The sequence below is a fragment of the Phyllobates terribilis genome, unplaced genomic scaffold (assembly GCF_046119375.1).
Source record: "Phyllobates terribilis strain yellow unplaced genomic scaffold, ASM4611937v1 Scaffold_67__1_contigs__length_7525285, whole genome shotgun sequence".
Lineage (NCBI taxonomy): Eukaryota > Metazoa > Chordata > Amphibia > Anura > Dendrobatidae > Phyllobates > Phyllobates terribilis.
The window spans coordinates 324,497-350,932 of record NW_027362827.1 but is presented as its reverse complement, the minus strand read 5'-3'; positions in this window follow the sequence as shown (position 1 = coordinate 350,932).

Sequence of the window (26,436 nt, the reverse complement as noted above, 5' to 3'; positions counted from 1 at the left end):
GCGGGGCCCATCGTACTGGAGGCTGCAGTGCAGGTGGGGCCCATCACACTGGAGGGTGCAGTGCGGGTGGGGCCCATGAAACTGGAGGGTGACGTGCGGGTGGGGCTCAAAGCACTGGAGATTGAAGTGCGGGTGGGGTCAAACACACAGGAGGGTGCAATGCGGGCGGGGCCCATCACACTGGAGGGTGTAGTGCGGGCGGGGTACATCACACTGGAGGGTGAAGTACGGGCGGGGTTCATCACACTGTAGGGTGCAGTGCGGGTGTGGCCCATCGCACTGGAGGGTGAAGAGCAGACGGGGTCCATCACACTGGAGCGTGCAGTGCAGACGGGGCCCATCACACTGGAGGGTTCAGTGAAGGTGGGGCCCATCGTACTGGAGGGTGCAGTGCGGTTGGGGCCCATCGCACTGGAGGATGTAGTGCAGATGAGGCCCAACGCACTAGAGGGTGCAGTGCGGGTGGGGTCCATCGCACTGGAGGATGCAGTGTGGGTGGGACACATCGCACTGGAGGGTGCAGTGCAGGTGGGGACCATTGCACTGGAGGGCGCAGTGCAGGTGAGGCCCATGACACTGGCGGTTGACGTGCGGGTCGGGTCCATCACACTGGAGGTTGCAGTGTGGGCAGAATCCATCGCACTGGAGAGTTCAGTGCTGGTGGGTCCATAGCACTGGAGGGTGCAGTGCGGGTGGGGCCCATCGCACTGGAGCGTGAAGTACAGGCGGGGCCCATCGCACTGGAGGGTGCAGTGCGGATGGGGCCCATCGCACTGGAGGATGAAGTGCGGACGGGGTCCATCACACTAGAGGGTGCAGTGCAGGTGTTGCCCATTGCACTGGAGGTTGCAGTGCAGAAGGGGCCCATCGCACTGGAGGGTGCAGTGCGGGTGGGGCCCATCACACTGGAGGGTGCAGTGCGGGTGGGAAACATCGCACTGGAGGGAGCAGTGTGGGTGGGGCCCATCGCACTGGAGGGTGCAGTGCAGGTGAGGCCCATGACACTGGCGGTTGACGTGCGGGTGGGGTCCATGACACTGGAGGGTGCAGTGTGGGCAGGGTCCATCGCATTGGAGAGTTCAGTGCGGGCGTGGCCCATCGCACTGTAGGGTGCAGTGCAGGGGGGGCCCATCGCACTGGAGTGTGCAGTGCGGGTGAGGCCCATAGCACTGGATGGTGCAATGCGGGCGGGCCCATTGCACTGGAGGTTGCAGTGCAGATGGGGTCAATCACACTGGAGGGTGCAGTGCAGTCTGGGCCCATCGCATTGTAGGTTGCAGTGCAGATGGGGCCCATCGCACTGGAGGGTTCAGTGAAGGTGGGGCCCATTGTACTGGAGGGTGCAGTGCGGGTGGGGCCCATAACACTGGAGAGTGAAGTGCAGGCAGGGTCCATCACACTGGAGAGTGCAGTGTGGACGGGGCCCATCACACTGGAGGGTGCACTGCGGGCGGGTCCATCACACTGGAGGGTGCAGTGCGAGAGGGTCCAATCGCACTGGAGGGTACAGTGTGGGCGGGATCCATCGCACTGGAGGGTGCAGTGCGGGTGGGGACCATTGCACTGGAGTGTGCACTGCGGGTGGGGCTCATCACACTGGAGGGTGAAGTACGTGTGGGGCCCATTGTACTGGAGGGTGCAGTGCGGGTGGGACCCATCGCACTGAAGGGTGCAGTGCGGGTGGGGACTATCGCACTGAGGGTGCAGAGAAAGTGGGCACCATCGCACTGGAGGGTTCAGTGCGGGTATGACCCATCGCAATGGAGGGTGTAGTGCGGCTGGGGCCCATCGTACTATGTGGTGCAGTGCGGGTGAGGCCCATCGTACTGGAGGGTGCAGTACTGGTGGGGCTCATTGTACTGGAGGATGCAGTGCAGGTGGGTCCCATCGAACTGGAGGGTGTAGTGCGATTGGGGCCCATCGCACTGGAGGGTGCAGTACATGCGGGGCTTATCGCACTGGAGTGTGCTGTGTGGGTGGGGCCCAACGCACTGGAGAGTGAAGTGCGGGCGGGGTCCATCACACCGGAGATTGCAGTGTGGACGGGGCCCATCACACTGGAGGGTGAAGTACAGGCGGGGCCCATCGCACTGGAGGGTGCAGTGCTGGCATGGCCCATCGCACTGGAGGTGGCAGTGCGGGTGGGGCCCATCACACTGGAGGCTGAAGTGTGGACGGAGTCCATTAAACTGGAGGGTGCAGTGCAGGCAGGGCCCATCGCACTGGAGGTTGCAGTGCAGATGGTGCCCATCACAATAGAGGATGCAGTGCAGGTGGGGCCCATGACACTGGAGGGTGCTGTGCAGACGGGGACAATTGCATTGGAGGGTGCAGTGTAGGTAGGGCCCATCGCACTGGAGGGTGCAGTGTGGGTAGGGCCCATCGCACGCAAGGGTGCAGTGTGGGGCCCATGACACTGGAAGGTGCCGTTCGGGTGGGGTCCATTACACTGGAGGGTGCAGTGCGGGTGGGGACTATCTCACTGGAGGGTGCAGAGCAGGTGTGGACCATCGCACTGGAGGGTGAAGTGCGGGTATGGCCCATCGCAATGGAGGGTGTAGTGTGGTTGTGGCACATCGGACTATGTGGTGCAGTGCGGGTGAGGCCCATCGCACTGGAGGGTGCAGAGCGGATGAGGCTCATTGTACTGGAGGATGCAGTGCGGGTGGGACCCATCGATCTGGACAGTGCAGTGCGAGTGGGGCCCATCGCACTGGAGGGTGCAGTACGGGCGGGGCTTTTTGCACTGGAGGGTGCTGTGTGGGTGGGGCCCATCGCACTGGAGGGTGCAGTGCGGGAGGGGCTCATCGTACTGGAGGGTGCAGTGCGGGTGGGGCCCATCACAGTGGAGGGTGCAGTGCGGGTATGGCCCATCGCATTGGAGTGTATAGTGCGGGTGGGGCCCATCGGACTATGTGGTGCAGAGCGGGTGGGCCCATCACACTGGAGGGTGCAGTGCGGCCGGAGTCCATCGAACTGGAGGGTGCAGTGTGGGCGGAGCCCGTCGCACTGGAGGGTGCAGTGCAGACTGGGCCCATCGCACTGTTGGCTGCAGTGCGGGTCGGGTTCATCGGACTGGAGCGTGCAGTGCGGGTGGGGCCTCTCGCACTGGACGGTGCAGTACAGGTGGGGCCCATTGCACTGGAGGGTTCAGTGCGGGTGGGGCCCATCACACTGGAGGTTGCAGTGTGGGCGGTTCTTATCGCACTGGAGGGTGTAGTGTGGATGGGGCCCAAAGCACTGGAGAGTGAAGTGCGGATGGGGTCAAACACACAGGAGGGTGCAGTGCGGGCGGGGTCCATCACACTGGAGCGTGAAGTACGGGCGGGGTTCATCACACTGTAGGGTGCAGTGCGGGTGGGGCCCATCGCACTGGAGGGTGAAGTGCAGACGGGTCCATCACACTGGAGCGTTCAGTGCAGATGGGGCCCATCACACTAGAGGGTTCAGTGAAGGCGGGGCCCATCGTACTGGAGGCTGCAGTGCAGGTGGGGCCCATCACACTGGAGGGTGCAGTGCGGGTGGGGCCCATGAAACTGGAGGGTGCCGTGCGGGTGGGGCTCAAAGCACTGGAGATTGAAGTGCGGGCGGGGTCAAACACACAGGAGGGAGCAATGCGGGCATGGCCCATCACACTGGAGGGTGTAGTACGGGCGGGGTTCATCACACTGTAGGGTGCAGTGCGGGTGTGGCCCATCGCACTGGAGGGTGCAGTGCAGGTGAGGCCCATGACACTGGCGGTTGACGTGCGGGTGGGGTCCATGACACTGGAGGGTGCAGTGTGGGCAGGGTCCATCGCATTGGAGAGTTCAGTGCGGGCGTGGCCCATCGCACTGTAGGGTGCAGTGCAGGGGGGGCCCATCGCACTGGAGTGTGCAGTGCGGGTGAGGCCCATAGCACTGGATGGTGCAATGCGGGCGGGCCCATTGCACTGGAGGTTGCAGTGCAGATGGGGTCAATCACACTGGAGGGTGCAGTGCAGTCTGGGCCCATCGCATTGTAGGTTGCAGTGCAGATGGGGCCCATCGCACTGGAGGGTTCAGTGAAGGTGGGGCCCATCGTACTGGAGGGTGCAGTGCGGGTGGGGCCCATAACACTGGAGAGTGAAGTGCAGGCAGGGTCCATCACACTGGAGAGTGCAGTGTGGACGGGGCCCATCACACTGGAGGGTGCACTGCGGGCGGGTCCATCACACTGGAGGGTGCAGTGCGAGAGGGTCCAATCGCACTGGAGGGTACAGTGTGGGCGGGATCCATCGCACTGGAGGGTGCAGTGCGGGTGGGGACCATTGCACTGGAGTGTGCACTGCGGGTGGGGCTCATCACACTGGAGGGTGAAGTACGTGTGGGGCCCATTGTACTGGAGGGTGCAGTGCGGGTGGGACCCATCGCACTGAAGGGTGCAGTGCGGGTGGGGACTATCGCACTGAGGGTGCAGAGAAAGTGGGCACCATCGCACTGGAGGGTTCAGTGCGGGTATGACCCATCGCAATGGAGGGTGTAGTGCGGCTGGGGCCCATCGTACTATGTGGTGCAGTGCGGGTGAGGCCCATCGTACTGGAGGGTGCAGTACTGGTGGGGCTCATTGTACTGGAGGATGCAGTGCAGGTGGGTCCCATCGAACTGGAGGGTGTAGTGCGATTGGGGCCCATCGCACTGGAGGGTGCAGTACATGCGGGGCTTATCGCACTGGAGTGTGCTGTGTGGGTGGGGCCCAACGCACTGGAGAGTGAAGTGCGGGCGGGGTCCATCACACCGGAGATTGCAGTGTGGACGGGGCCCATCACACTGGAGGGTGAAGTACAGGCGGGGCCCATCGCACTGGAGGGTGCAGTGCTGGCATGGCCCATCGCACTGGAGGTGGCAGTGCGGGTGGGGCCCATCACACTGGAGGCTGAAGTGTGGACGGAGTCCATTAAACTGGAGGGTGCAGTGCAGGCAGGGCCCATCGCACTGGAGGTTGCAGTGCAGATGGTGCCCATCACAATAGAGGATGCAGTGCAGGTGGGGCCCATGACACTGGAGGGTGCTGTGCAGACGGGGACAATTGCATTGGAGGGTGCAGTGTAGGTAGGGCCCATCGCACTGGAGGGTGCAGTGTGGGTAGGGCCCATCGCACGCAAGGGTGCAGTGTGGGGCCCATGACACTGGAAGGTGCCGTTCGGGTGGGGTCCATTACACTGGAGGGTGCAGTGCGGGTGGGGACTATCTCACTGGAGGGTGCAGAGCAGGTGTGGACCATCGCACTGGAGGGTGAAGTGCGGGTATGGCCCATCGCAATGGAGGGTGTAGTGTGGTTGTGGCACATCGGACTATGTGGTGCAGTGCGGGTGAGGCCCATCGCACTGGAGGGTGCAGAGCGGATGAGGCTCATTGTACTGGAGGATGCAGTGCGGGTGGGACCCATCGATCTGGACAGTGCAGTGCGAGTGGGGCCCATCGCACTGGAGGGTGCAGTACGGGCGGGGCTTTTTGCACTGGAGGGTGCTGTGTGGGTGGGGCCCATCGCACTGGAGGGTGCAGTGCGGGAGGGGCTCATCGTACTGGAGGGTGCAGTGCGGGTGGGGCCCATCACAGTGGAGGGTGCAGTGCGGGTGGGGACCATCGCACTGGAGGGTGCAGTGCGGGTATGGCCCATCGCATTGGAGTGTATAGTGCGGGTGGGGCCCATCGGACTATGTGGTGCAGAGCGGGTGGGCCCATCACACTGGAGGGTGCAGTGCGGCCGGAGTCCATCGAACTGGAGGGTGCAGTGTGGGCGGAGCCCGTCGCACTGGAGGGTGCAGTGCAGACTGGGCCCATCGCACTGTTGGCTGCAGTGCGGGTCGGGTTCATCGGACTGGAGCGTGCAGTGCGGGTGGGGCCTCTTGCACTGGACGGTGCAGTACAGGTGGGGCCCATTGCACTGGAGGGTTCAGTGCGGGTGGGGCCCATCACACTGGAGGTTGCAGTGTGGGCGGTTCTTATCGCACTGGAGGGTGTAGTGTGGATGGGGCCCAAAGCACTGGAGAGTGAAGTGCGGATGGGGTCAAACACACAGGAGGGTGCAGTGCGGGCGGGGTCCATCACACTGGAGCGTGAAGTACGGGCGGGGTTCATCACACTGTAGGGTGCAGTGCGGGTGGGGCCCATCGCACTGGAGGGTGAAGTGCAGACGGGTCCATCACACTGGAGCGTTCAGTGCAGATGGGGCCCATCACACTAGAGGGTTCAGTGAAGGCGGGGCCCATCGTACTGGAGGCTGCAGTGCAGGTGGGGCCCATCACACTGGAGGGTGCAGTGCGGGTGGGGCCCATGAAACTGGAGGGTGCCGTGCGGGTGGGGCTCAAAGCACTGGAGATTGAAGTGCGGGCGGGGTCAAACACACAGGAGGGAGCAATGCGGGCATGGCCCATCACACTGGAGGGTGTAGTACGGGCGGGGTTCATCACACTGTAGGGTGCAGTGCGGGTGTGGCCCATCGCACTGGAGGGTGCAGTGCAGGTGAGGCCCATGACACTGGCGGTTGACGTGCGGGTGGGGTCCATGACACTGGAGGGTGCAGTGTGGGCAGGGTCCATCGCATTGGAGAGTTCAGTGCGGGCGTGGCCCATCGCACTGTAGGGTGCAGTGCAGGGGGGGCCCATCGCACTGGAGTGTGCAGTGCGGGTGAGGCCCATAGCACTGGATGGTGCAATGCGGGCGGGCCCATTGCACTGGAGGTTGCAGTGCAGATGGGGTCAATCACACTGGAGGGTGCAGTGCAGTCTGGGCCCATCGCATTGTAGGTTGCAGTGCAGATGGGGCCCATCGCACTGGAGGGTTCAGTGAAGGTGGGGCCCATCGTACTGGAGGGTGCAGTGCGGGTGGGGCCCATAACACTGGAGAGTGAAGTGCAGGTAGGGTCCATCACACTGGAGAGTGCAGTGTGGACGGGGCCCATCACACTGGAGGGTGCACTGCGGGCGGGTCCATCACACTGGAGGGTGCAGTGCGAGAGGGTCCAATCGCACTGGAGGGTACAGTGTGGGCGGGATCCATCGCACTGGAGGGTGCAGTGCGGGTGGGGACCATTGCACTGGAGTGTGCACTGCGGGTGGGGCTCATCACACTGGAGGGTGAAGTACGTGTGGGGCCCATTGTACTGGAGGGTGCAGTGCGGGTGGGACCCATCGCACTGAAGGGTGCAGTGCGGGTGGGGACTATCGCACTGAGGGTGCAGAGAAAGTGGGCACCATCGCACTGGAGGGTTCAGTGCGGGTATGACCCATCGCAATGGAGGGTGTAGTGCGGCTGGGGCCCATCGTACTATGTGGTGCAGTGCGGGTGAGGCCCATCGTACTGGAGGGTGCAGTACTGGTGGGGCTCATTGTACTGGAGGATGCAGTGCAGGTGGGTCCCATCGAACTGGAGGGTGTAGTGCGATTGGGGCCCATCGCACTGGAGGGTGCAGTACATGCGGGGCTTATCGCACTGGAGTGTGCTGTGTGGGTGGGGCCCAACGCACTGGAGAGTGAAGTGCGGGCGGGGTCCATCACACCGGAGATTGCAGTGTGGACGGGGCCCATCACACTGGAGGGTGAAGTACAGGCGGGGCCCATCGCACTGGAGGGTGCAGTGCTGGCATGGCCCATCGCACTGGAGGTGGCAGTGCGGGTGGGGCCCATCACACTGGAGGCTGAAGTGTGGACGGAGTCCATTAAACTGGAGGGTGCAGTGCAGGCAGGGCCCATCGCACTGGAGGTTGCAGTGCAGATGGTGCCCATCACAATAGAGGATGCAGTGCAGGTGGGGCCCATGACACTGGAGGGTGCTGTGCAGACGGGGACAATTGCATTGGAGGGTGCAGTGTAGGTAGGGCCCATCGCACTGGAGGGTGCAGTGTGGGTAGGGCCCATCGCACGCAAGGGTGCAGTGTGGGGCCCATGACACTGGAAGGTGCCGTTCGGGTGGGGTCCATTACACTGGAGGGTGCAGTGCGGGTGGGGACTATCTCACTGGAGGGTGCAGAGCAGGTGTGGACCATCGCACTGGAGGGTGAAGTGCGGGTATGGCCCATCGCAATGGAGGGTGTAGTGTGGTTGTGGCACATCGGACTATGTGGTGCAGTGCGGGTGAGGCCCATCGCACTGGAGGGTGCAGAGCGGATGAGGCTCATTGTACTGGAGGATGCAGTGCGGGTGGGACCCATCGATCTGGACAGTGCAGTGCGAGTGGGGCCCATCGCACTGGAGGGTGCAGTACGGGCGGGGCTTTTTGCACTGGAGGGTGCTGTGTGGGTGGGGCCCATCGCACTGGAGGGTGCAGTGCGGGAGGGGCTCATCGTACTGGAGGGTGCAGTGCGGGTGGGGCCCATCACAGTGGAGGGTGCAGTGCGGGTGGGGACCATCGCACTGGAGGGTGCAGTGCGGGTATGGCCCATCGCATTGGAGTGTATAGTGCGGGTGGGGCCCATCGGACTATGTGGTGCAGAGCGGGTGGGCCCATCACACTGGAGGGTGCAGTGTGGCCGGAGTCCATCGAACTGGAGGGTGCAGTGTGGGCGGAGCCCGTCGCACTGGAGGGTGCAGTGCAGACTGGGCCCATCGCACTGTTGGCTGCAGTGCGGGTCGGGTTCATCGGACTGGAGCGTGCAGTGCGGGTGGGGCCTCTCGCACTGGACGGTGCAGTACAGGTGGGGCCCATTGCACTGGAGGGTTCAGTGCGGGTGGGGCCCATCACACTGGAGGTTGCAGTGTGGGCGGTTCTTATCGCACTGGAGGGTGTAGTGTGGATGGGGCCCAAAGCACTGGAGAGTGAAGTGCGGATGGGGTCAAACACACAGGAGGGTGCAGTGCGGGCGGGGTCCATCACACTGGAGCGTGAAGTACGGGCGGGGTTCATCACACTGTAGGTTGCAGTGCGGGTGGGGCCCATCGCACTGGTGGGTGAAGTGCAGACGGGTCCATCACACTGGAGCGTTCAGTGCAGATGGGGCCCATCACACTAGAGGGTTCAGTGAAGGCGGGGCCCATCGTACTGGAGGCTGCAGTGCAGGTGGGGCCCATCACACTGGAGGGTGCAGTGCGGGTGGGGCCCATGAAACTGGAGGGTGCCGTGCGGGTGGGGCTCAAAGCACTGGAGATTGAAGTGCGGGCGGGGTCAAACACACAGGAGGGAGCAATGCGGGCATGGCCCATCACACTGGAGGGTGTAGTACGGGCGGGGTTCATCACACTGTAGGGTGCAGTGCGGGTGTGGCCCATCGCACTGGAGGGTGAAGTGCGGATGGGGTCCATCACACTGGAGCGTGCAGTGCAGACGGGGCCCATCACACTGGAGGGTTCAGTGAAGGTGGGGCCCATCATACTGGAGGGTGCAGTGCGGGTGGGGCCCATCGCACTGGAGGATGCAGTGCAGAAGGGGACCATCGCACTTGAGGTTGCAGTGCAGGTGGGGACCATCGCACTGGAGGGTGCAGTGCAGGTGAGGCCCATGACACTGGCGGTTGCCATGCGGGTTGGGTCCTTTACAATGGAGAGTGCAGTGCGGATGGGGCCCATCGCATTGGAGGATGCAGTGCGGGTGGGGTCCATCGCACTGGAGGATGCAGTGCGGGTGGGGCCCATCATACTGGAGGGTGAAGTGCAGACAGGGTCCATCACACTGGAGCCTGCAGTGCATGCGGGGCCCATCGCACTGGATAATGCAGTGCAGATGGGGCCCATCGCACTGGAGGATGCAGTGCGTGCGGGGATAATCGTACTGGAGGGTGCAGTGTGGGTGGGGCCCAAAGCACTGGAGAATGAAGTGCGGGCGGGGTCAATCACACAGGAGGTTGCAGTGCGGGCAGGGCCCATCACACTGGAGGGTGAAGTGCGGGTGGGGCCCATCATACTGGAGGGTGAAGTGCAGACAGGGTCCATCACACTGGAGCCTGCAGTGCATGCGGGGCCCATCGCACTGGAGGATGCAGTGCAGACGGGGCCCATCGCACTAGAGGGTTCAGTGAATGCGGGACCCATCGTACTGGAGGGTGCACTGCGGTTGGGGCCCATCGCACTGGAGGATGTAGTGCAGATGAGGCCCATCGCACTAGAGGGTGCAGTGCGGGTGGGGTCCATCGCACTGGAGGATGCAGTGTGGGTGGGACACATCGCACTGGAGGGTGCAGTGCAGGTGGGGACCATCGCACTGGAGGTCGCAGTGCAGGTGAGGCCCATGACACTGGCGGTTGACGTGCGGGTGGGGTCCATCACACTGGAGGTTGCAGTGTGGGCAGAATCCATCGCACTGGAGAGTTCAGTGCTGGTGGGTCCATAGCACTGGAGGGTGCAGTGCGGGTGGGGCCCATTGCACTGGAGCGTGAAGTACAGGCAGGGCCCATCGCACTGGAGGGTGCAGTGCAGGTGGGGCCCATCGCACTGGAGGTTGCAGTGCGGATGGGGCCCATCGCACTGGAGGATGAAGTGCGGACGGGGTCCATCACACTGGAGGGTGCATTGCAGGCGTTGCCCATTGCACTGGAGGTTGCAGTGCAGAAGGGGCCCATCGCACTGGAGGGTGCAGTGCGGGTGGGGCCCATCACACTGGAGGGTGCAGTGCGGGTGGGAAACATCGCACTGGAGGGAGCAGTGTGGGTGGGGCCCATCGCACTGGAGGGTGCAGTGCAGGTGAGGCCCATGACACTGGCGGTTGACGTGCGGGTGGGGTCCATGACACTGGAGGGTGCAGTGTGGGCAGGATCCATCGCACTGGAGAGTTCAGTGCGGGCGTGGCCCATCGCACTGTAGGGTGCAGTGCAGGGGGGGCCCATCGCACTGGAGGGTGCAGTGCGGGTGAGGCCCATAGCACTGGATGGTGCAATGCGGGCGGGCCCATTGCACTGGAGGTTGCAGTGCAGATGGGGTCAATCACACTGGAGGGTGCAGTGCAGTCTGGGCCCATCGCATTGTAGGTTGCAGTGCAGATGGGGCCCATCGCACTGGAGGGTTCAGTGAAGGTGGGGCCCATCGTACTGCAGGGTGCAGTGCGGGTGGGGCCCATAACACTGGAGAGTGAAGTGCAGGCACGGTCCATCACACTGGAGAGTGCAGTGTGGACGGGGCCCATCACACTGGAGGGTGCACTGCGGGCGGGGCCCATCGCACTGGAGGGTGCAGTACATGCGGGGCTTATCGCACTGGAGGGTGCTGTGTGGGTGGGGCCCAACGCACTGGAGAGTGAAGTGCGGGCGGGGTCCATCACACCGGAGAGTGCAGTGTGGACGGGGCCCATCACACTGGAGGGTGAAGTACAGGTGGTGCCCATCGCACTGGAGGGTGCAGTGCTGGCGTGGCCCATCGCACTGGAGGTGGCAGTGCGGGTGGGGCCCATCACACTGGAGGCTGAAGTGTGGACGGAGTCCATTAAACTGGAGGGTGCAGTGCAGGCAGGGCCCATCGCACTGGAGGTTGCAGTGCAGATGGTGCCCATCGCACTGGAGGGTTCATTGAAGGTGGGGCCCATCATACTGGAGGGTGCAGTGTGGGTGGGGCCCATCGTACTGGAGGGTGCAGTGCGGGTGGTGCCCATCACAATAGAGGATGCAGTGCAGGTGGGGCCCATGACACTGGAGGGTGCTGTGCAGACGGGGACAATTGCATTGGAGGGTGCAGTGTAGGTGGGGCCCATCGCACTGGAGGGTGCAGTGTGGGTGGGGCCCATCGCACGCAAGGGTGCAGTGTGGGTGGGGCCCATAGCACTCAAGAATGCAGTGTGGGTGGGGCCCATCGTACTCGAGGTGCAGTGCGGGTGGGGCCCATCACACTGGAAGGTGCAGTGCGTGTGTGGACCATTGCACTGGAGGGTGCAGTGCGGTTGTGGCCCATCGCACTGGAGGATGTAGTGTGGGTTGGGCCCATCGGACTATGTGGTGCAGTGTGGGTGGGGCCCATCACACTGGAGGGTGCAGTGTCGGTGGGGCCCATGACACTGGAAGGTGCCGTTCGGGTGGGGTCCATTACACTGGAGGGTGCAGTGCGGGTGGGCACTATCTCACTGGAGGGTGCAGAGCAGGTGTGGACCATCGCACTGGAGGGTGAAGTGCGGGTATGGCCCATCGCAATGGAGGGTGTAGTGCAGTTGTGGCACATCGAACTATGTGGTGCAGTGCGGGTGAGGCCCATCGCACTGGAGGGTACAGAGCGGATGAGGCTCATTGTACTGGAGGATGCAGTGCGGGTGGGACCCATCGATCTGGACAGTGCAGTGCGAGTGGGGCCCATCGCACTGGAGGGTGCAGTACGGGCGGGGCTTTTTGCACTGGAGGGTGCTGTGTGGGTGGGGCCCAACGCACTGGAGAGTGAAGTGAGGGCGGGGTCCATCACACTGGAGAGTACAGTGTGGATGGGGCCCATCACACTGGAGGGTGAAATACAGGCGGTGCCCATTGCACTGGAGGGTGCAGTGCAGCTTGGGCCCATCGCACTGGAGGGTGCAATGTGGGTGGGGCCCATCACACTCAAGGGTGCAGTGTGGGTGGGGCCCATAGCACTCAAGAATGCAGTGTGGGTGGGGCCCATCGTACTCGAGGGTGCAGTGTGGGTGGGTCCCATCACACTGGAGAGTGCAGTGTGGACGGGGCCCATCACACTGGAGCCTGCAGTGCATGTGGGGCCCATCGCACTGGAGGATGCAGTGCAGATGGGGCCCATCGCACTGGAGGGTTCAGTGAAGGCGGGACCCATCATATTGGAGGGTGCAGTGCGGGTGGGGCCCATCGCACTGGAGGATGTAGTGCGGGTGGGACCCATCGCACTGGAGGGTGCAGTGCAGGTGGGGACCATCGCACTGGAGGGTGCAGTGCAGGTGAGGCCCATGACACTGGCGGTTGCCGTGCGGGTGGGGTCCATCACACTTGATGGTGCAGTGCGAGTGGGTCCCATCACACTGGAGGGTGCAGTGTGGGCGGGGTCCATCGCACTGGAGAGTTCAGTGCGGGCATGGTCCATCGCACTGTAGGGTGCAGTGCAGGTGAGGCCCATGACACTGGAGGGTGCAATGCGGGTGGGGCTTATTGCACTGGAGGGTGCAGTGCGGGCGGGGCACATCGCACTGGAGGGTGCAGTGCGGAAGGGGCCCATCGCACTCAAGGGTGCAGTGTGGGTGGGGCCTATCGCACTCAAGAGTGCAGTGTGGGTGGGTCCCATCGCAATGGAGGGTGCAGTGCGGGTGGGGCCCATCACAGTGGAGGGTGCAGTGCGGGTGGGGACCATCACACTGGAGGGTGCAGTGCGGGTATGGCCCATCGCATTGGAGTGTATAGTGCGGGTGGGGCCCATCAGACTATGTGGTGCAGAGCGGGTGGGCCCATCACACTGCAGGGTGCAGTGCAGCCGGAGTCCATCGAACTGGAGGGTGCAGTGTGGGCGGAGCCCGTCGCACTGGAGGGTGCAGTGCGGGCTGGGCCCATCGCACTCTTGGCTGCAGTGCGGGTGGGGTTTATCGCACTGGAGCATGCAGTGCGGGTGGGGCCCCTCGCACTGGACGGTGCAGTACAGGTGGGGCCCATCGCCCTGGAGGGTTCAGTGCGGGTGGGGCGCATCACACTGGAGGGTGCAGTGTGAGCGGTTCTTATCGCACTGGAGGGTGTAGTGTGGATGGGGCCCAAAGCACTGGAGATTGAAGTGCGAGCGGGGTCAAACACACAGGAGGGTGAAGTGCAGGCGGGGCCCATCACACTGTAGGGTGAAGTACGGGCGGGGTTCATCACACTGTAGGGTGCAGTGCGGGTGTGGCCCATCGCACTGGAGGGTGAAGTGCAGACGGGGTCCGTCACACTGGAGCGTGCAGTGCAGATGGGGCTCATCACACTGGAGGGTTCAGTGAAGGTGGGGCCCATCATACTGGAGGGTGCACTGCGGGTAGGGCCCATCACACTGGAGGATGCAGTGCAGAAGGGGACCATCGCACTTGAGGTTGCAGTGAGGTGGGGACCATCGCACTGGAGGGTGCAGTGCAGGTGAGGCCCATGACACTGGCAGTTGCCGTGCGGGTAGTGTCCCTTGCAATGGAGAGTGCAGTGCAGATGGGGCCCATCGCACTGGAGGATGCAGTGCGGGTGGGGTCCATCGCACTGGAGGATGCAGTGCATGTGGGACCCAACGCACTGGAGGGTGCAGTGCAGGTGGGGACCATCGCACTGGAGGGTGCAGTGCGGGTGGGTCCCATCGCACTGGAGGGTGCAGTGTGGGTGGGGCCCATAGCACTGGAGGGTGCAGTGAGGGTGGGGCCCATCGCACTCAAGCGTGCAGTGTGGGTAGGGCCCATCACACTGGAGGGTGCAGTGCAGGTAGGGCCCATCACACTGGAGGGTGCAGTGCGGGTGTGGACCATCGCACTGGAGGGTGCAGTGCGGGTGTGGCCCATCGCACTGGAGGATGTAGTGTGGGTTGGGCCCATCGGACTATGTGGTGCAGTGCGGGTGGGGCCCATCGCACTAGAGGGTGCAGTGCGAGTGGGGCCCATTGTACTGGAGTTTGCAGTGTGGGTGGGACCCATCGCACTAGAGGGTGCAGTGTGGGTGGGGCCTATCACACTGCAGGGCGAAGTGCGGGTTGGGCCCATCGAACTGGAGGATGCAGTGCAAGTAAGGCCCATCGCACTGGAGGGTGCAGTGCGGGCGGGAACCATCACATTCGAGGTTGCAGTGCGAGAGGGTCACATTGCATTGGAGGGTGCTGTGTGGGTGGGGTACATCACACTGGAGGGTGCAGTGCAGGCGTGGCCCATCGCACTGGAGGGTGCAGTGCAGGCGGGGCCCATGGCACAGGAGGGTGCAGTGCGGGCGGGGCCATCGCACTGAAGGTTGCAGTGCAGGTCTGGCCCATCGCACTGGAGTGTGCAGTACGGGTGCGGCAAATCGCACTGGACAGTGCAGTGCAGGTGGGTCTCATCGCACTGGGGGGTTCAGTGCGGGCGGGGCCCATCACACTGGAGGTTGCATTGCAGACGGGGCCCATCACACTGGAGGGTTCAGTGAAGGTGGGTCCTATTGCACTGGAGGGTGCAGTGCAGTTGGGGACCATGACACTGGATGATGCCGAGCGGGTGGGGACCATCGCACTGGAGGGTGCAGTGTACGTGTGGCCCATCGCACTGGAGGGTGTAGTGTGGGTTGGTCCCATCGAACTATGTGGTGCAGTGCGGGTGGGGCCCATCGCACTGGAGGGTGCAGTGCGAGTGGGGCCCTGTGTATTAGAGTGTGCAGTGCGGGTGGGACCCATCGCACTGGAGGGTGCAGTACGGGCGGGGCCCATCGCACTGGAGGTTGCATTGCAGACGGGGCCCATCGCACTGGAGGGTTCAGTGAAGGTGGGGCCCATTGCACTGGAGGGTGCAGTGCAGGTGGGGACCATGACACTGGACGGTGCCGAGCGGGTGGGGACCATCGCACTGGAGGGTGTAGTGTGGGTTGTGCCCATCGAACTATGTGGTGCAGTCCAGGCGGGGCCAATTGCACTGGAGGGTGCAGTGTGGCCGGGGTCCATCACACTGGAGGGTGCAGTGCAGGTGTGGCCCATTGCACTGGAGGGTGCAGTGCGGGCGGGGCTTTTCGCACTGGAGGGTGTAGTGCGGTTTGCGCCCATCGGACTATGTGGTGCACTGCGGGTGGGGCCCATTGCACTGGAGGGTGCAGTGCGGGTGGGGCCCATTGTACTGGAGGGTGCAGTGCGGGTGGGACCCATCGCACTGGAGTGTGCAGTGCGGGTGGGGCCCATCACACTGCAGGGTGCATTGCGGGTTGGGCCTATCGCACTGGAGGGTGCAGTGGGGGCGGGTTTCATCACACTGAAGGGTGCAGTGCGAGAGGTTACCATCGCACTGGAGGGTACAGTGTGGGTGGGGTTCATCGCACTGGAGGGTGCAGTGTGGGTGGGGCCCATCGCACTGGAGTGTGCAGTGCGGGTGGGGCTCATCACACTGGAGGATGAAGTGCAGGTGGGGTCCAAAACACTGGAACGTGCTGTTCGGTTGGGGTCCATTACACTGGAGGGTGCAGTGCGGGTGGGGACTATCGCACTGGAGGGTGCAGAGCAGGTGGGGACCATCTCACTGGAGGGTGCAGTGCGGGTATGGCCCATCGCACTGGAGGGTGCATTGTGGTCGGGGCTTATCACACTGAAGGGTGCTGGGTGGGTGGGGCTTTTCACACTGAAGGGTGCTGTGTGGGTGGGGCCCAAAGCACTGCAGAGTGAAGTGCGGGCTTGGTCCATCGCACTGGAGGGTGCAGTGCGGATGGGGCTCATTGTACTAGAGGATGCAGTGCGGGTGGGACCCATCGATCTGGAGGGTGCAGTGCGAGTGAGGCCCATCGCACTGGAGGGTGCAGTGTGGGCGGGGCTTATCACACTGAAGGGTGCTGTGTAGGTGGGGCCCAATGCACTGCAGAGTGAAGTGCGGGCTTGGTCCATCGCACTGGAGGTTGCAGTGTGGGCGGAGCCCATCGCACTGAAGGGTGCAGTGCGGGTGGGGCCCATCGCACTGGACGGTGCAGTACAGGTGGGGCCGATCGCACTGGATGGTTCAGTGCGGGTGGGGTCCATCACACTGGAGGGTGCAGTGCGGGCGGGACCCATCACACTGGTGGGTTCAGTGCGGGCGGGGCCCATTGCACTGGAGGTTGCAGTGCTGGTGGGTCCATAGCACTGGAGGGTGCAGTGCAGGTGGGGCCCATCGCACTGGAGTGTGCAATGCGGGCTGGGCCCATCACTCTGGAGGGTGAAGCACAGGCGGGGCCCATCGCACTGGAGGGTGCAGTGCGGGCGGTGCCCATCGCACTGGAGGTTGCAGTGTGGATGGGGCCCATCGCACTGGAGGATGAAGTGCGGACGGGGTTCATCTCACTGGAGGGTGCAGTGCAGGCGTTGCACATCGCACTGGAGGTTGCAGTGCAGAAGGGGCCCATCGCAGTGGAGGGTGCAGTGCGGGTGGGGCCCATCACACTGGAGGATGCAGTGTGGGTGGGACACATCATCGCACTGGTGGGTACAGTGTGGGTTGGGCCCATAGCACTCAATAATGCAGTGTTGGTGTGGCCCATCGCACTGGAGGGTGCAGTGTATTAGGGGCCCATCACACCGAAGGGTGCAGTGCGGGTGGGGACCATCGCACTGGAGGGTGCAGCGAGACCGGGGTCCATCGCACTGCAGGATGTAGTGCGGGTGGAGTTCATCGCACTGGAGGGTGCAGTGCGGGTGGGGCCCATCGCACTGGATGGTGCAGTACAGGTGGGGCCCATCGCACTGGAGGCTTCAGTGCGGGTGGGGTCCATCACACTGGAGGGTGCAGTGTGGGCGGGGCCCATCACACTGGAGAGCGAAGTGTGCGCGGGGTACATAACACTCGAGGGTGCAGTGCGGGAGGGGTCCATCGCACTGGAGGGTGCAGTGCAGGCGGGGAGCATCAGACTATGTGGTGCAGTGCGGGTGGGGCCCATCGCACTGGAGGGTGCAGTGCGCGTGGGGCCCATTCTACTGGAGGGTGCAGTGCGGTCTGGGCTGATCGCACTGGAGGGTGGAGTGTGGGTGGGGCCCAACACATTGGAGAGTGAAGTGCAGGCGGGGTCCATTACACTGTAGGGTGCAGTGCGGGTGTGGCCCATCGCACTGGAGGGTGAAGTGCAGACGGGGTCCATCACACTGGAGAGTGCAGTGCAGACGGGTCCCATCACACTGGAGGGTTCAGTGAAGGTGGTGCCAATCGTACTGGAGGGTGCAGTGCAGAAGGGGACCATCGCACTTGAGGTTGCAGTGCAGGTGGGGACCATCGCACTGGATGGTGCAGTGCAGGTGAGGCACATGACACTGGCGGTTGCCGTGCGGGTTGGGTCCTTTACAATGGAGAGTGCAGTGCAGATGGGGCCCATCGCACTGGAGGATGCAGTGCGGGTGGGGTCCATCACACTGGAGGATGCAGTGCGGGTGGGACCCATCGCACTGGAGGGTGCAGTGCAGGTGGGGACCATCGCACTGGAGGGTGCAGTGCGGGTGGGGCCCATCGCACAGGAGGGTGCAGTGCGGACGGGGATAATCGCACTGGAGGGTGCAGTGTGGGTGGGGCACAAAGCACTGGAGAATGAAGTGCGGGCGGGGTCAATCACACAGGACGTTGCAGTGCGAGCAGGGCCCATCACACTGGAGGGTGAAGTGCGGACGGGGTCTATCACACTGGAGTGTGCAGTGCGGGTGGGGCCCATCGCACTGGAGGGTGAAGTGTAGACAGGGTCCATCACACTGGAGCCTGCAGTGCATGCGGGGCCCATCGCACTGGAGGGTTCAGTGCGTGTGGGGATAATCATACTGGAGGGTGCAGTGTGGGTGGGGCCCAAAGCACTGGAGAATGAAGTGCGGGCGGGGTCAATCACACAGGAGGTTGCAGTGCGGGCAGGGCCCATCACACTGGAGGATGCAGTGCGGGTGGGGACCATCGCACTGGAGGGTGCAGTGCAGGTGAGGCCCATGACACTGGCAGTTGCCGTGCGGGTAGTGTCCCTTGCAATGGAGAGTGCAGTGCAGATGGGGCCCATCGCACTGGAGGATGCAGTGCGGGTGGGGTCCATCGCACTGGAGGATGCAGTGCATGTGGGACCCAACGCACTGGAGGGTGCAGTGCGGGTGGGTCCCATCGCACTGGAGGGTGCAGTGTGGGTGGTGCCCATAGCACTGGAGGGTGCAGTGAGGGTGGGGCCCATCGCACTCAAGGGTGCAGTGTGGGTAGGGCCCATCACACTGGAGGGTGCAGTGCAGGTAGGGCCCATCACACTGGAGGGTGCAGTGCGGGTGTGGACCATCGCACTGGAGGTTGCAGTGCGGGTGTGGCCCATCGCACTGGAGGATGTAGTGTGGGTTGGGCCCATCGGACTATGTGGTGCAGTGCGGGTGGGGCCCATCGCACTAGAGGGTGCAGTGCAAGTGGGGCCCATTGTACTGGAGTTTGCAGTGTGGGTGGGACCCATCGCACTAGAGGGTGCAGTGTGGGTGGGGCCTATCACACTGCAGGGCGAAGTGCGGGTTGGGCCCATCGAACTGGAGGATGCAGTGCAAGTAAGGCCCATCGCACTGGAGGGTGCAGTGCGGGCGGGAACCATCACATTCGAGGTTGCAGTGCGAGAGGGTCACATTGCATTGGAGGGTGCAGTGTGGGTGGGGTACATCACACTGGAGGGTGCAGTGCAGGCGTGTCCCATCGCACTGGAGGGTGCAGTGCAGGCGGGGCCCATGGCACAGGAGGGTGCAGTTTGGGCGGGGCTTATCGCACTGGAGGGTGCAGTGCGGGCGGGGCCATCGCACTGAAGGTTGCAGTGCAGGTCTGGCCCATCGCACTGGAGTGTGCAGTACGGGTGCGGCAAATCGCACTGGACAGTGCAGTGCAGTTGGGTCTCATCGCACTGGGGGGTTCAGTGCGGGCGGGGCCCATCACACTGGAGGTTGCATTGCAGACGGGGCCCATCACACTGGAGGGTTCAGTGAAGGTGGGGCCTATTGCACTGGAGGGTGCAGTGCAGGTGGGGACCATGACACTGGATGATGCCGAGCGGGTGGGGACCATCGCACTGGAGGGTGCAGTGTACGTGTGGCCCATCGCACTGGAGGGTGTAGTGTGGGTTGGTCCCATCGAACTATGTGGTGCAGTGCGGGTGGGGCCCATCGCACTGGAGGGTGCAGTACGGGCGGGGCCCATCGCACTGGAGGTTGCATTGCAGACGGGGCCCATCGCACTGGAGGGTTCAGTGAAGGTGGGGCCCATTGCACTGGAGGGTGCAGTGCAGGTGGGGACCATGACACTGGACGGTGCCGAGCGGGTGGGGACCATCGCACTGGAGGGTGTAGTGTGGGTTGGACCCATCGAACTATGTGGTGCAGTGCAGGTGGGGCCAATTGCACTGGAGGGTGCAGTGTGGCCGGGGTCCATCACACTGGAGGGTGCAGTGCAGGTGTGGCCCATTGCACTGGAGGGTGCAGTGCGGGCGGGGCTTTTCGCACTGGAGGGTGTAGTGCGGTTTGCGCCCATCGGACTATGTGGTGCACTGCGGGTGGGGCCCATTGCACTGGAGGGTGCAGTGCGGGTGGGGCCCATTGTACTGGAGGGTGCAGTGCGGGTGGGACCCATCGCACTGGAGTGTGCAGTGCGGGTGGGACCCATCGAACTGGAGGGTGCAGTGCGAGTGGGGCCCATCGCACTGGAGGGTGCAGTGTGGGCGGGGCTTATCACACTGAAGGGTGCTGTGTGGGTGGGGCCCAATGCACTGCAGAGTGAAGTGCGGGCTTGGTCCATCGCACTGGAGGTTGCAGTGCAGGCGGGGCCCATCACACTGGAGGTTGCAGTGTGGGTGGGGCCCATCGCACTGGAGGGTGCAGTGTGGGTGGGGCCCATTGTACTGGAGGGTGCAGTGCGGGTGGGCCCTATCAAACTGGAGTGTGCAGTGCGTGTGGGGCCCATCGCACTGGAGGGTGCAGTGCCAGAGGGTCCCATCGCACTGGAGGGTACAGTGTGGGAGGGGTCCATCGCACTGGAGTGTACAGTGCGGGTGGGCCCCATTGTACTGGAGGGTGCAGTGCGGGTGGGACCCATCGCACTTAAGGGTGCAGTGCAGGTGGGGCCCATTGCACTGGAGAGTGCAGTGCGGGTGGGGCCCATCACACAGCAGCGTGTAGTGGGTGTTGGGCCCATCGAACTGGAGGGTGCAGTGCGGGCGGGGACCATCACAATGGAGGGTGCAGTGCGAGAGAGTCCCATCGCACTGGAGGGTGCAGTGCGGGTGGGGCCCATCGCACTGGAGGGTGTAGTGCGACCGGGGTCCATCGCACTGCAGGGTGTAGTGCGGGTGGAGCCCATCGCACTGGAGGGTGCAGTGCGGGCGGGGCCCATCGCACTGGAGGGTGCAGTGCGGGGGGGCCGTTCGCACTGGAGGTTGCAATGCGGGTGGGACCCATCGCACTGGACGGTGCAGTACAGGTGGGGCCCATCGCACTGGAGGCTTCAGTGCGGGTGGGGTCCATCACACTGGAGGGTGCAGTGCGGGCGGGGCCCATCGCTCTGGAGGTTGCTGTCCTGTTGGGGCCCCTAGCACTGGAGGGTACAGTGCTGGTGGGGCCCATTGCACTGGAGAGTGCAGTGCGGGCGGGGCCCCTTCACACTGGAGGGTGAAGTACAGGCGGGTCCCATCGCACTGGAGGGTGCAGTGCTGGCGGGGCCCATTGCACTGAAGGGTGCAGTGCGGCCGGGGTCCATCGCACTGCAGGGTGCAGTGTGGGCGGAGCCCATCGCACTGAAGGGTGCAGTGCGGGTGGGGCCCATCGCACTGGACGGTGCAGTACAGGTGGGGCCGATCGCACTGGATGGTTCAGTGCGGGTGGGGTCCATCACACTGGAGGGTGCAGTGCGGGCGGGACCCATCACACTGGTGGGTTCAGTGCGGGCGGGGCCCATTGCACTGGAGGTTGCAGTGCTGGTGGGTCCATAGCACTGGAGGGTGCAGTGCGGGTGGGGCCCATCGCACTGGAGTGTGCAATGCGGGCTGGGCCCATCACTCTGGAGGGTGAAGCACAGGCGGGGCCCATCGCACTGGAGGGTGCAGTGCGGGCGGTGCCCATCGCACTAGAGGTTGCAGTGCGGATGGGGCCCATCGCACTGGAGGATGAAGTGCGGACGGGGTTCATCTCACTGGAGGGTGCAGTGCAGGCGTTGCACATCGCACTGGAGGTTGCAGTGCAGAAGGGGCCCATCGCAGTGGAGGGTGCAGTGCGGGTGGGGCCCATCACACTGGAGGATGCAGTGTGGGTGGGACACATCGCACTGGAGGGTGCAGTGTGTGTGGGGCCCATCACACTGGAGGGTGCAGTGCAGGTGGGGACCATCGCACTGGTGGGTACAGTGTGGGTTGGGCCCATAGCACTCAATAATGCAGTGTTGGTGTGGCCCATCGCACTGGAGGGTGCAGTGTATTAGGGGCCCATCACACCGAAGGTTGCAGTGCGGGTGGGGACCATCGCACTGGAGGGTGCAGCGAGACCGGGGTCCATCGCACTGCAGGATGTAGTGCGGGTGGAGTTCATCGCACTGGAGGGTGCAGTGCGGGTGGGGCCCATCGCACTGGACGGTGCAGTACAGGTGGGGCCCATCGCACTGGAGGCTTCAGTGCGGGTGGGGTCCATCACACTGGAGGGTGCAGTGTGGGCGGGGCCCATCACACTGGAGAGTGAAGTGTGGGCGGGGTACATAACACTCGAGGGTGCAGTGCGGGAGGGGTCCATCGCACTGGAGGGTGCAGTGCAGGCGGGGAGCATCAGACTATGTGGTGCAGTGCGGGTGGGGCCCATCGCACTGGATTGTGCAGTGCGCGTGGGGCCCATTCTACTGGAGGGTGCAGTGCGGTCTGGGCTGATCGCACTGGAGGGTGGAGTGTGGGTGGGGCCCAACACATTGGAGAGTGAAGTGCAGGCGGGGTCCATTACACTGTAGGGTGCAGTGCGGGTGTGGCCCATCGCACTGGAGGGTGAAGTGCAGACGGGGTCCATCACACTGGAGAGTGCAGTGCAGACGGGTCCCATCACACTGGAGGGTTCAGTGAAGGTGGTGCCAATCGTACTGGAGGGTGCAGTGCAGAAGGGGACCATCGCACTTGAGGTTGCAGTGCAGGTGGGGACCATCGCACTGGATGGTGCAGTGCAGGTGAGGCACATGACACTGGCGGTTGCCGTGCGGGTTGGGTCCTTTACAATGGAGAGTGCAGTGCAGATGGGGCCCATTGCACTGGAGGATGCAGTGCGGGTGGGGTCCATCACACTGGAGGATGCAGTGCGGGTGGGACCCATCGCACTGGAGGGTGCAGTGCAGGTGGGGACCATCGCACTGGAGGGTGCAGTGCGGGTGGGGCCCATCGCACAGGAGGGTGCAGTGCGGACGGGGATTATCGCACTGGAGGGTGCAGTGTGGGTGGGGCCCAAAGCACTGGAGAGTGAAGTGCGGGCGGGGTCCATCACACTGAAGGGTGCAGTGCGAGCGGGGCCCATCACACTGGAGAGTGAAGTGTGGGCGGGGTACATAACACTAGAGGGTGCAGTGCGGGAGGGGTCCATCGCACTGGAGGGTGGAGTGCAGACGGGGCCCTTCACACTGGAGGGTGCAGTACGGCCGGAGTCCATCGAACTGGAGGGTGCAGTGCGGCGGGTCCCATCGCACTGGAGGGTGTAGTGCGGGCTGGGCCCATCGCACTTTTTGCTGCAGTGCGGGTGGGTCCATCGCACTGGAGGGTGCAGTGCGGGTGGGGCCCTCCGTACTGGACGGTGCAGTACAGGTGGGGCCCATCACACTGGAGGGGTCAGTGCGGGTGGCGCCCATCGCACTGGAGGGTGCAGTGCGTGCGGGGATAATCGCACTGGAGGGTGCAGTGTGGGTGGGGCCCAAAGCACTGGAGAATGAAGTGCGGGCGGGGTCAATCACACAGGACGTTGCAGTGCGAGCAGGGACCATCACACTGGAGGGTGAAGTGCGGACGGGGTCTATCACACTGGAGTGTGCAGTGCGGGTGGGGCCCATCGCACTGGAGGGTGAAGTGTAGACAGGGTCCATCACACTGGAGCCTGCAGTGCATGCGGGGCCCATCGCACTGGAGGATGCAGTGCAGATGGGGCCCATCGCACTGGAGGGTTCAGTGCGTGTGGGGATAATCATACTGGAGGGTGCAGTGTGGGTGGGGCCCAAAGCACTGGAGAATGAAGTGCGGGCGGGGTCAATCACACAGGAGGTTGCAGAGCGGGCAGGGCCCATCACACTGGAGGATGCAGTGCGGGTGGGGACCATCGCACTGGAGGGTGCAGTGCAGGTGAGGCCCATGACACTGGCAGTTGCCGTGCGGGTAGTGTCCCTTGCAATGGAGAGTGCAGTGCAGATGGGGCCCATCGCACTGGAGGATGCAGTGCGGGTGGGGTCCATCGCACTGGAGGATGCAGTGCATGTGGGACCCAACGCACTGGAGGGTGCAGTGCAGGTGGGGACCATCGCACTGGAGGGTGCAGTGCGGGTGGGTCCCATCGCACTGGAGGGTGCAGTGTGGGTGGGGCCCATAGCACTGGAGGGTGCAGTGAGGGTGGGGCCCATCGCACTCAAGGGTGCAGTGTGGGTAGGGCCCATCACACTGGAGGGTGCAGTGCAGGTAGGGCCCATCACACTGGAGGGTGCAGTGCGGGTGTGGACCATCGCACTGGAGGGTGCAGTGCGGGTGTGGCCCATCGCACTGGAGGATGTAGTGTGGGTTGGGCCCATCGGACTATGTGGTGCAGTGCGGGTGGGGCCCATCGCACTAGAGGGTGCAGTGCGAGTGGGGCCCATTGTACTGGAGTTTGCAGTGTGGGTGGGACCCATCGCACTAGAGGGTGCAGTGTGGGTGGGGCCTATCACACTGCAGGGCGAAGTGCGGGTTGGGCCCATCGAACTGGAGGATGCAGTGCAAGTAAGGCCCATCGCACTGGAGGGTGCAGTGCGGGCGGGAACCATCACATTCGAGGTTGCAGTGCGAGAGGGACACATTGCATTGGAGGGTGCAGTGTGGGTGGGGTACATCACACTGGAGGGTGCAGTGCAGGCGTGGCCCATCGCACTGGAAGGTGCAGTGCAGGCGGGGCCCATGGCACAGGAGGGTGCAGTTTGGGCGGGGCTTATCGCACTGGAGGGTGCAGTGCGGGCGGGGCCATCGCACTGAAGGTTGCAGTGCAGGTCTGGCCCATCGCACTGGAGTGTGCAGTACGGGTGCGGCAAATCGCACTGGACAGTGCAGTGCAGGTGGGTCTCATCGCACTTGGGGGTTCAGTGCGGGCGGGGCCCATCACAGTGGAGGTTGCATTGCAGACGGGGCCCATCACACTGGAGGGTTCAGTGAAGGTGGGGCCTATTGCACTGGAGGGTGCAGTGCAGGTGGGGACCATGACACTGGATGATGCCGAGCGGGTGGGGACCATCGCACTGGAGGGTGCAGTGTACATGTGGCCCATCGCACTGGAGGGTGTAGTGTGGGTTGGTCCCATCGAACTATGTGGTGCAGTGCGGGTGGGGCCCATCGCACTGGAGGGCGCAGTGCGAGTGGGGCCCTTTGTATTAGAGTGTGCAGTGCGGGTGGGACCCATCGCACTGGAGGGTGCAGTACGGGCGGGGCCCATCGCACTGGAGGTTGCATTGCAGACGGGGCCCATCGCACTGGAGGGTTCAGTGAAGGTGGGGCCCATTGCACTGGAGGGTGCAGTGCAGGTGGGGACCATGACACTGGACGGTGCCGAGCGGGTGGGGACCATCGCACTGGAGGGTGTAGTGTGGGTTGGGCCCATCGAACTATGTGGTGCAGTGCAGGTGGGGCCAATTGCACTGGAGGGTGCAGTGTGGCCGGGGTCCATCACACTGGAGGGTGCAGTGCAGGTGTGGCCCATTGCACTGGAGGGTGCAGTGCGGGCGGGGCTTTTCGCACTGGAGGGTGTAGTGCGGTTTGCGCCCATCGGACTATGTGGTGCACTGCGGGTGGGGCCCATTGCACTGGAGGGTGCAGTGCGGGTGGGGCCCATTGTACTGGAGGGTGCAGTGCGGGTGGGACCCATCGCACTGGAGTGTGCAGTGCGGGTGGGGCCCATCACACTGCAGGGTGCAGTGCGGGTTGGGCCTATCGCACTGGAGGGTGCAGTGGGGGCGGGTTTCATCACACTGGAGGGTGCAGTGCGAGAGGTTACCATCGCACTGGAGGGTACAGTGTGGGTGGGGTTCATCGCACTGGAGGGTGCAGTGTGGGTGGGGCCCATCGCACTGGAGTGTGCAGTGCGGGTGGGGCTCATCACACTGGAGGATGAAGTGCAGGTGGGGTCCAAAACACTGGAACGTGCTGTTCGGGTGGGGTCCATTACACTGGAGGGTGCAGTGCGGGTGGGGACTATCGCACTGGAGGGTGCAGAGCAGGTGGGGACCATCTCACTGGAGGGTGCAGTGCGGGTATGGCCCATCGCACTGGAGGGTGCATTGTGGTCGGGGCTTATCACACTGAAGGGTGCTGGGTGGGTGGGGCTTATCACACTGAAGGGTGCTGTGTGGGTGGGGCCCAATGCACTGCAGAGTGAAGTGCGGGCTTGGTCCATCGCACTGGAGGGTGCAGTGCGGATGGGGCTCATTGTACTAGAGGATGCAGTGCGGGTGGGACCCATCGATCTGGAGGGTGCAGTGCGAGTGAGGCCCATCGCACTGGAGGGTGCAGTGTGGGCGGGGCTTATCACACTGAAGGGTGCTGTGTAGGTGGGGCCCAATGCACTGCAGAGTGAAGTGCGGGCTTGGTCCATCGCACTGGAGGTTGCAGTGTGGGTGGGGCCCATCGCACTGGAGGGTGCAGTGTGGGTGGGGCCCATTGTACTGGAGGGTGCAGTGCGGGTGGGACCTATCGCACTGGAGGGTGCAGTGCGGGTTGGGC